Consider the following 10,176-nt stretch of genomic DNA (forward strand, 5'->3'; position numbering starts at 1 on the left):
TATTACTATATGGCTATATATATTACTATATATATTACTGTATATATTATTATTATAGATATGTAATTTTACTATATAATACTATATAGTACTATATATATTAGTGGCATTTCATTTTAATCGTGGGAAAATGTGGATTTTGGGGTTATTTTTTTTTATTTGAAAATTGGTGATTTTTTTATCAGAGAAAACCAGGACTCCTGGTTATTACTGAGCTTCTCAAATCTGACACCTGTAGGACTGATATTTTCCTTCACATGAAGGCAGTAGTCACTTCCAGTGAATTTTACACATGCCCTGCATCCTTATAGTGCAGTCAGGAAACATAAATAGCCAGATTTTTTTTATCAGAAAGCAGGAAAGTACTACAGGTATGCATCCAGCATTGCTTTGAAATAATTCCCTACTCTCTAATCACTTTCCACTCTACGGTCTACAAACATTTCCTAACGGAACTATCCAAAGTTGTACATTCATATCTGAGAGCAGATATCGTGGGTCCTTTTTAATGCTATCCAGGCTTCTTTACCATTGTTTGGGTGTGTCTAGATGTGCAAGTAGTGTACATGAATAAACTCTGGGCTTATTGCTCCAGATATTTTAGAGCATATCTAGGGGGCTGGGCATCCTTATTTATTTTATGATGCTATACCAGATCTTGTAGACTGACAGGAACTGGATGAGTGAAGGTGGTGGTGGGGAAGTGGGGAGTGGAGGTTGGAAACTCAGAAATAAAGATGGGCTAAGTTCACATTAATGCAAAAAGGAAAAGAGCTTGCAACTATTAAAAAAAACAACCCCAGACACTGATGTTTTAATCATTTTTATTAAATTAACATAATACTTGAATACATGCACAGGAACTTAATATGAAATGAAGAAATAACACAATGAAAGCAGGGGAGGGAGCAGTTGTTCTGTTGCATACAATCCTCAGGAGATCTGGCAAATAGCTGTGCAGAAGTTAATGCTACTCCTTGCAGTACGCATGTATGTGTGGTGCTAGCATCATAGACAGAGCTATTTTGGAAGCACGAGTGGAAGAGTCCGGCGTAGCAAAGCTTCTGAATTTGTCACTCTGCTGTCAGGGGAAGAGCAGGCATGGCAGCATTACAGAATGGCAGATGCTTCTAGTGTAGAAACTTGCTTTCTCTCTTTTGTCTCTTTTCTTTGGGATATCCACTAGGGAGAAAGTAGAACCATTTCTGTATACATCTGATGCTGAAACAATGTTATATGAATAGGGAGTAAAATGTGGCAGATGAAATAGAAGAAGAAATGTAAGATTACTGTTCCAGGAGGCGTGCAATCAGGCTAAGTGAAATTACTTAACCAAAGACCTTATTTGCCCAAACATGCAGTTGGTCAATGTAAAACGATTCCAAAATTTGATTTAAATTAGACAAAAAAGTTTTGCTGCTCTCCCCTGTCTCCTCCCAAAAAAGGAGTTTTGATATTTTTAAAATGCATTGATCTTTTCTTTTCAAATGATGCTTCGTTTTAAAATGGAACTATATTTATAAATATAAAGTGGACAAAACATGCCCCCGTTTTTAAATCAAACTGAAACATAAATTTAAGGAAACCCAGTATTCTGGTTTGTCTGTCAGATTCAGTGATCCAAAGCATTTTCTTTTATCCTTAGCTGTTCTGAATTACATTTCCTTCCTCAAGAATATGTAGAATTAGAGAGAGACCCAAAACAACAAACCACACATATATACACTCACTACCCAACTCTTCCCCAAACAGGATGAGCTCAGTTCATCAAAGAACAAAAGAGATACGTTCTGCAGAAACTCTGGTGTAAAGCATGTACTGTATGATAAGGATCTCATACTTTGTTTCTCTTCTCTGTGGCCAAAATTATTTCCCATTGGTAAAAGTTAAGTTTCATTGTACAGCTACATCTGTTTACATGTGTTCTTGGAACCATGAAAACTTATTTGCCTAGATTTATAGATCAAAGTATGTACAGTGGTTTGGCCGTTTCTAACATTTTCTTCCCCCAACAGACCCATTCTTATTGTTACGTGAGGTGCCAGGGTTAGAGAAGAGTTTCAATCTGCGATTTGTAGTTTAATCACTACAACAGCATTCTTCTACCTCCTGCCAACTCAATACTATTGCTGTTTGCATAAACAGGTGATAAATCACTGTATTGTTTTCTCGGTTACAGGTAATTAGCAGTGTTTTTGATGCAAGAATGCTAGCAATGGCATCCTCCACATTTGCTTCATGATACAGCACTACAGCTTCCAAAGAAAACATCATCAGCGCAAAATTTGGTTTAAAACGATGTACATGGAAGAGTAAGGAGGAAGAAGAGAAGGTTTTTCAGATCTTTGTTTAACAAATTTCATATGCAACTATACTTATAGTCACTTCAGCTACTACTGGGCATACAGTTTTTGTGCAGATGTGTGCTATTTCTTCACCTACCTGAATGGTGGTTCCAAAGTGGTGGCAGATGGCAGAACAAGGAGCAATGGTTTCAAGTTGCAGCAAGGAAAGTTTAGATTAGATATTGGGAAAAACTCTCACAAGGAGGGAAAAGGTTACCAAGAGGCAGTGGAATCTCTATCCTTGGAGGTTTTTAAGACCCAGCTACATAAAGCTTTGCATGGGATGATATAGTTTGGGGGTAGTTCTATTTTGAGCAGGGGATTGGACTAGATGACCTCCTGAAGTCACTTCCAACCCTTATTTTCTGTGATTTTATGATTCTTTAAAGATATCACAAGACACAAGGTAGATAATGATTTTAGGCCACTGATTCTCAGTCTTTCTAGACTCAAGGCACCATTTTCTTAGACTCAAGGCAATACGTGGAAAATGATTACTCTTAGTTTTTACTTGATTTTTAAATACAGAAAAATAATAGTGTTGCAAAGAACTCAGAAAGACCACGATAGGGTGGTCTAGAAACACACTAAAACAGAATGGGGAAGGTTGGTGTTGCTGCTGACCCCAGCTGGCAGTGACGGCATGCTGTCATCTTGCACGCAGATCCAGGGGCCCACACTCCTGGGAGGGATGCAGGACTGTGCCAGACTCCTCCTGTGGGGTGCAGGCCTCCAGATAATCATGCTGGATGATAGGAGGCTGCCGCTGCTGCCTGGGGCCAGCAGCAGCACCAGTCCTCCTGACGCTGGGTGCAGGCTGTGCCCAGCACTGGTCCCAGGCGGCAGCAGCAGCCTCCTGTCATCCGGTGTGCAGATTCAGGGTCCGCACCGCCGGGAGGGCTGTGGGGCTGTGCTGGACTCCTCCCTTGGTGTGGGCCCCCAGATCTGTGTGTTGGATGACAGGTGGCTTCTGCTGCTGCCTGGGTCCAGGGGCAACACCAGTCTTCTGGGTGCTGGATGCAGGCTGCGGCCAGCGCCGGTCCCAGGCAACAGCAGCAGCATCCTATCTTCCGGCATGAAGATTGACGGCCCCCAGGAGGAGTCCAGCACAGCCCCACAGCCCTCCCAGGGGTGCAGGCAGGCCCCCAATCTGCATGTCGGAAGACAGGGGGCTGTTGCTGCTGGCTGGGACCGGCACTGGGTGCAGTCCATGTCGAATGCCAGGAAGACTGCCGCTACCCCTGGCCCCAGCTGGCAGCGACAGCATGCTGGCATCCTGTGTGCAGATCTGGGGGCCTGCAACCCTGGAGGGGCTGCAGGACTGTGCCAGACTCCTCCTGTGGAACATGGCCCCCAGATCTGTGTGCCGGATGACAGGAAGCTGCTGCTGCTGGCTGGGACTGGCGCTGAAGCCAAGTAAGCCTGACTTCAAAACTCAAAATATTTCAAAGCTTTCAAAACATTTTGAGTGTCCGTTTCATTTCAAAGCTGATCTGAAGGTTTTTGTTTCATTTCAATTTCACTGTTTTGAGCTCAAAACGCATTAAAACAGCTTCAAAACGAAACACTCAGCAAAATTTCACACAGCCCTATTATGCATGTTCTTATTTTCTAAAATGTGAGGTGCAACACCAGAGTTCTGGAGGCCTTTCACTAGGGCTCCAGAGGTAACAGAGTTTGAGCCTCACTCCAGACTTGTCCTGAAGGCCACCTCCAATTGCTCAGGCTGGGCTGTTAAAGATGATAGTAACCACCTTGTTCCACCACGTGCCAATGCCAACAGAAACTGCTGTGCTTTAACTCTACCAGATTGATTGACCACTGACTTAGGAAGACTTTTCTCATTTTGTCATTTAAACACATGAGTAGTCCCACCTTAGCTCACTAATGAAGATCTCTTCCTGTTTTTATCATTAGGTGAAAGAACTTTCATCCAGAAACAGCAGGCCAAATTTGCACAGGCGTAAGTCAGGCCAAAATTGGGCCCTCTGTTTAATCTTTCTGAGTAAGGTTGTTCTGTGAACTGTATTAGTTTTCTGTTTCTGAGCTTTCTTTTAGCAGTTTACAGATGTCACTATTTATGACACTGGCAACATTTATAATTTCACAAATTATAAAATCATTGCACCAGAAATAATTTTTTTAAATTTACAGCCATTCACTTTCAGACAGAATAAATCAAGAAAAACTATAACTCTACTTCAAATAAAAAGTTCACATTATTCTTAAAAAGTCCACATTATTCTTTTGTCAAACTCTAGGACCTGAATTTGGGTTCAATCAATTTTAGTTTCAACCAGCCCAGTACTTTTTGAACAGTTCTCAGATGGGTTTGAAGTTATCCCAGTCCCACTTCTTTTAACTCAGACTCAGCCGGATGGTATGATGAATTAAGGGGCACAGTTCGTAGGTGGACTGATTCTTGGTTATCAAGTGAATTTCTTGATCTCCTTGTACCAAGAAACAAGTCACCTGTCAAACTCTACAACCCCCCCCCCAAACCCCCCCTTGATAACCATACAGCACATCCTAGTTAAGCTAACTTGGGGAAATAAAATACCTTCCAGAATTTCTGTTCTCCTCAAAAAACAGCAGAAACTGGAATATTCTAGGGCTACAATAAAAACGAGTAGCTTTAAAATACTGTAAAACAATACAACGGCACATTTTAAAAAGAAGCAGTAGTAGTAGTAAAAAAGGCACCCTATGGTTTAATCAATCCACTGGGTAAAAATAAAACAATCCATCTTTAAAATATATGAAGTGAATCGGCCTCTGTATGTCTCCTACCTTGCTAAGCAGAGTTGTTAAATTACTGGGAACTCCCTTAATGGTCTATCACAGGTTGTTTAACAGAATCAGCCAAGGAACAAACTCAGTAATTTTGTCCATATGGACTTAGAAGCGGCCATGTGTATGAACAAATTGAGCAGCCCTTTGCTGAGCTATATATATCTCAAAATGAGAAATACTAGTATTTCATAGTCGCACCTAAAGGGCATAACTATTACACTAGGTGCTCCAATATGCCAAATGTTGTACAAGTACATAATAAATGACAAGCCTTGCTCCAAAGAGTTAAACATTCAAAGACTTGTATAAAGTTTTGACCTCTTGGAAGCATTTACTAATACTGTCTGATTTTCAGCAGTGATTAAAATCCTCTCATCAAAGGCCGTCTTCTTTTTACAAGATTTTCTACTGATCTGTATGGGTTTCACTGATTTTTTGGGTTATTTTAAATGATATATCTTACATGCATAGGGTTCTTCTTCACATTGTCCATTTTGGACTATTTCAACTTAAACTTAATTTGTATGATAATTGTGGGAAATATATTTATTTAATAGAAACGAACAAATTCAAAGAGTTGTATGACTTTGTAACAGAACAAAGTTATGCTCTTTAAATTATACATTGTGTTTTGCATATGCCATGTTTTATTCTGAAAAGTCATATCAAATTGTAATTGTGAAATGTTTTCTGTTGGACCTCAATGCTTGGAGTCAACTGCCTAGGCTTTATTCTGTCTATTTACTAAATCAGACCAGGGGAATAGAGTTAATCATGGACAAAGGAATGTAATAGTGAGGTACATTTTAAATGGCTGAAACCTTCTTTCAGGAAGCATTGCAAAACAGGGGGTAGAGTGAGAAGAACATTCTCTAGAGGTTCAACTTTGAATACAAAACCACCCTTTGTCAGTCAGGCTTTAATAAAGAGGTTCTGGAAAACCCAAAGTGACACCCCTTTGGCAAAAGTCCCTGACTGAATTATTTTCATGTAATTTTACAAGTAGTAAAACTTAGATATATAAAATAAAAGTCTTGCATATGCAAAATAACGCCCATGTTTTACTGAGATTGCTGGCTTTTGTCATCTGCCCATTCAACTGGTATGTCCAGAGTTGAATCCATAGGGCATGTGGTGGCATAGCCACAACCCCCTATCAGACCATACTGCAGGAAAACTGGGGAATGTAAGTCCCCAGAATAGATAAGAATCCTCCCCCACCTTCTTGGTACCCCTTCCCTTCCCCTCTGTGGTCAGTAGGACCTCTTCTCCCCTCACATTTCCCTCCTCTCCCACCCACTACTGATGTCATTCATGGCTAACCCAAGGATTGGGAAAACTCCAGAACAGCTTCTGCCCACTCCAGTCAAGTTGTGTGAAGAGCCAGATGTATAAGTAGAGATGGGGCAGAGGGGAGTATGAGAGGAGAGCTGTCACAAGCATGAAGGGAAAGGGAGGGGGTGATGAGAATGGGGTATACTGGGGGGAATCCCCAAATGCTGCTTCTCTTTTAAGGTGTTGAGCCAAAACTGGCTGTAATCTACCTAATCTAGGACTGTGTCCCTGAATTGCATCTTGTTCCTGGCTCAGAGTTAATCCCCCAAATTTAAGACCACCACCTAGTTGTGGGCTCTCCTTCTAACCAAAAGAGGTACAGAACCCAGTCAATATTTCAGAGTATCAGCCAGAGAGTCTTATCAAAACTTCCCTGAACTTTGTTACAGGAAGAAACACCAAGACCTACTTTCAGGTGCTAATACTAGTAGTTGACACTGTGTTCATTCTTCTTTTTTTGTTTTTGCTAATATTCTGATCTTTAAGTAATCCTCCAATTACAGAGCAGGTGGAAAGCCATAATACTTTCTCAGGGTATGTTTTGATGGCAACTGTAGAAATCTATTTAAAATAGGTAGTGCGAGCATGGCTTTTTTGCAGAAGAGACATAGCCATTGAGCCAATTTTAAGATCACTGCCTTACCAGTGCCTTAATGAGAAACACAGATTAATGTTATCATTTGCGCCCTATGCTAGCCATCAAGTTTTTTAGCCTGTACAGACTTTTCCAACATTTGCTGTTTTTTTTCCTGTTGTAAGAATAAAAGACAATGGACTATGGAAAACATTTATAGAATCATTGGAAAGTAGGGCTAAAAAGGACCTCACAAGGTCATCTAGTCCAGCTACCTGTTTAGGGCAGAATCGTCCTTGAATAAACCGTCACAACCAAGTGTCTGACTAACCTGCTGTTGAACATTTTCAGGGATGGAGATTCCACAACTTCTCTAGGTAGCCTATTCTATGCTTGATCACTCTCATAAGTCAGAAAGTTCTTCCTCATATCAAATCTATATTTCCTTCACTACAGTTTTAGGCTACTGCTTCCAGTCATGTCCCCTACATTCACAAAATAAAAGTCTATCTCCATTCTCTCTATAATCACCCTTCAGGTATTTAAAGACTGTAAGCAAATCCTCCCTTCAGTTTTCTTTTCTTCAGACTACTGGGTAGAGTTTCCCAGACTATAGGAAAATTTCACTACTAAGAAAAACTATTTTTATTATAGAATCACTGTGGGAAATTACTGTGTTTTGAATATAATGGCAAGTGGAAGCAGATAAATAATTTTACATCAGGTTTAGGAAAGATATTTGTTATAAAGATATTCCTGGTATTAGGATTTATTGTACATCAAAATCACTCCCATGAAGAATAGGTTCCTAACATACTGGTCCATGTCCTTGAGTCCAACCAGAGTCTGCTTAGTGTGGCACCTGTTAATGCATGATAGAGTATGGTTAGCTGTATTGTGTCAGGTATCCAGGTTGTAGCCATATTGGTCTAGAGGAAAAGGCAATCAGGACTCATAGTAGAGATTATATCTTTTATGAGACTGTAAAGGAGGACGCACTTCGGGCCGATCCAATTGTGGTTCGCCCACCTGTTCTTGGGCTAACCGTCCCCTTTCTCAACTCGGGGCTCCTCACAACTGCCCCCTTCTCAACTGGAGGCTCCTCAGCGCTCATAATCCTCCCTCTACTCCTACTCAAGGTCTCAGGGCTTCCCTCCTTGGGGGGCTCAGGTGGCCATAGCCATGCCTGGCCCCAATTTTCTCCCTCAAAGTCTCAAACCCCCACTGGGCTCAGGCAGCCTCGGCCATACCTGGTCTTCAACTCCCCACTCTCCTTCTTGGGACTAGCCCCTCCACAACTACCTGGGGCTAGTTTCCTGGGGGCACCTGTACCACTGGGAGCCCCACCAGGCCACCCACTCCTGGCAGGGTGTAGTTTTAGGTTATACCCAGGACCAGGAGCCTCCTACCATCCCCTACAGCTCCTCCCTTACCTCCAGATGAAACTCAGCAGCCCTCTGGCCAGGCAGTATTGTTGCCTGGCCTCCAGCAGCCAAACTGCCTTGTTTATATGAGCAGCCCTGAACCTAAAATGGCTGCCTTTATTAGGCACTTGAAGGCTGCCAGCTCCAGGGCCTTAAAGTGGCAGGCACACACAGTGCCCTGACAGACCAACAAGATTTTTTGAAAACAAAAAAATAAAGAATTTTTTTTTGCAAAAATCTTTTTGGTCACATAAAAGATATCATCTCTACTACGAGTCCTGATTGCCTTCAGCTCTATTGATAACTTCATCACATTGTTGACTCATGTTCATCTTTGGGTCTGCTACGACTCTGAGATTCCTTTCTGCTGCTGTGCTGCTTAGAGTCATTTCCCAATCTGTATGTGTGTTGGTGATTCCTTCTCTCCAGGTGCAGTACTTTGCACTTACCCTTGTTAAACTGCATCCTATTTTGTTCTGTCCACTTTTCCAGCCTGTCCAAATCTACCTGAATCCATTCCCTGACCTCCAGTGTGTCTACGTTATACCATAATTTGGTATCATCTGCAAATTTGGCTTTCCATGCCCAAGTCACTGATGAAGACATTGAATAGCACCGGTCCAAGGACTGAGCCTTGTGGGACTCCACTGCCCACATCTTTCCAGGTCAATACTGACCCATCCACCACAACTGTCTGGGTGCAACCCCTAAGCCAATTTGTCACTCACCTGACTGTATAATCATCTACATCACAGCCACTCAGTTTATCTGTGAGAATAGTATGAGATACCATATCAAAGGCCTTCTTAAAATTCAAGTGGATGACATCTACCTCAACTCGTGCATCTAAGCATTTTGTGACCTGGTCATAAAAAGAAACAAGATTAGTCAGGTAGGATCTACCTGCTATGAATCCATGCTGATTTCCTTTTCGCATTGCTTTCTCCACTAGACTCCCACAAATGTGATCTGTAATAATTTTTTAAAAATTTTTCCCAAGGATAGAGGTAAGAGTAACCAGTCTATAGTTACCTGGCTCCTCCTTTCTGCCCTTCTTGAAAATGGGGACCACACTGGCTCTTTTCCAGTCCTCTGGGAGCTGCCCTGAGCACCAAGAGTGCTCAAACAGGCGTGCCAGTGGCTCAGCTATGACACTGGCCAATTTCTTCAGCACTCGTGGATGAAGATCATCCAAGCCCGCTGACTTAAACTCATCCAGCTCCTTCAAATGTCTCTTCACTAAGTCAGTGCTAACAGTTGGTGGGCTGGTATCCCTTCTGTGCCTCTCTATGATCCAATTGGGAGATTGGTCCTCATCTGAGTTCAGGAATACAGAGGCAAAAAACTCACTGAAGAGCTCAGCCTTGTCCTTTATATTTGTCACTAATTGCCATAGTTAAAGTGTTAGGTGAAGGTCCTCTATGCAGGTTAAGAACCTATGTGAACAGTCAGATCTAGCTGACTGCTCCTCCCAGCAGATGTCAAGTTAGTTAAGGTCACCCATGACAACCATGTCCCTTGAGTGTACTGCCTCTGAAAGCTGCCTTGAGAATCCCATGCTTAGCTCATTCCCCTGGTGCGGCAGTCTGAAATAGACCCCACTACCAAGTCTCTTTCACCCTGACCCCCTTGTATTCTGACCCACAGTATCTCAATTTGCCCCTCTTCTGATCCCCTCTTGATTACTGAGGACGTGCATTGCTCC

The 10,176-nt window shown here is 42.1% G+C and overlaps 1 long non-coding RNA gene across 1 annotated transcript; it reads right to left on the reverse strand.

The window, feature by feature from the left end:
• Nucleotides 1-807: 807 nt before the first annotated feature.
• On the reverse strand, nt 808-9,291 carry LOC109305975. The gene is made up of 2 exons (XR_002099794.1): nt 9,262-9,291; nt 808-1,182 (listed from the first exon to the last, which is right to left on the reverse strand). It is a non-coding gene; the product is annotated as an uncharacterized LOC109305975 (long non-coding RNA).
• Nucleotides 9,292-10,176: the final 885 nt, after the last annotated feature.

The sequence above is a fragment of the Crocodylus porosus genome, unplaced genomic scaffold (genome assembly GCF_001723895.1).
Source record: "Crocodylus porosus isolate Cpor-Errol unplaced genomic scaffold, CroPor_comp1, whole genome shotgun sequence".
NCBI lineage: Eukaryota > Metazoa > Chordata > Crocodylia > Crocodylidae > Crocodylus > Crocodylus porosus.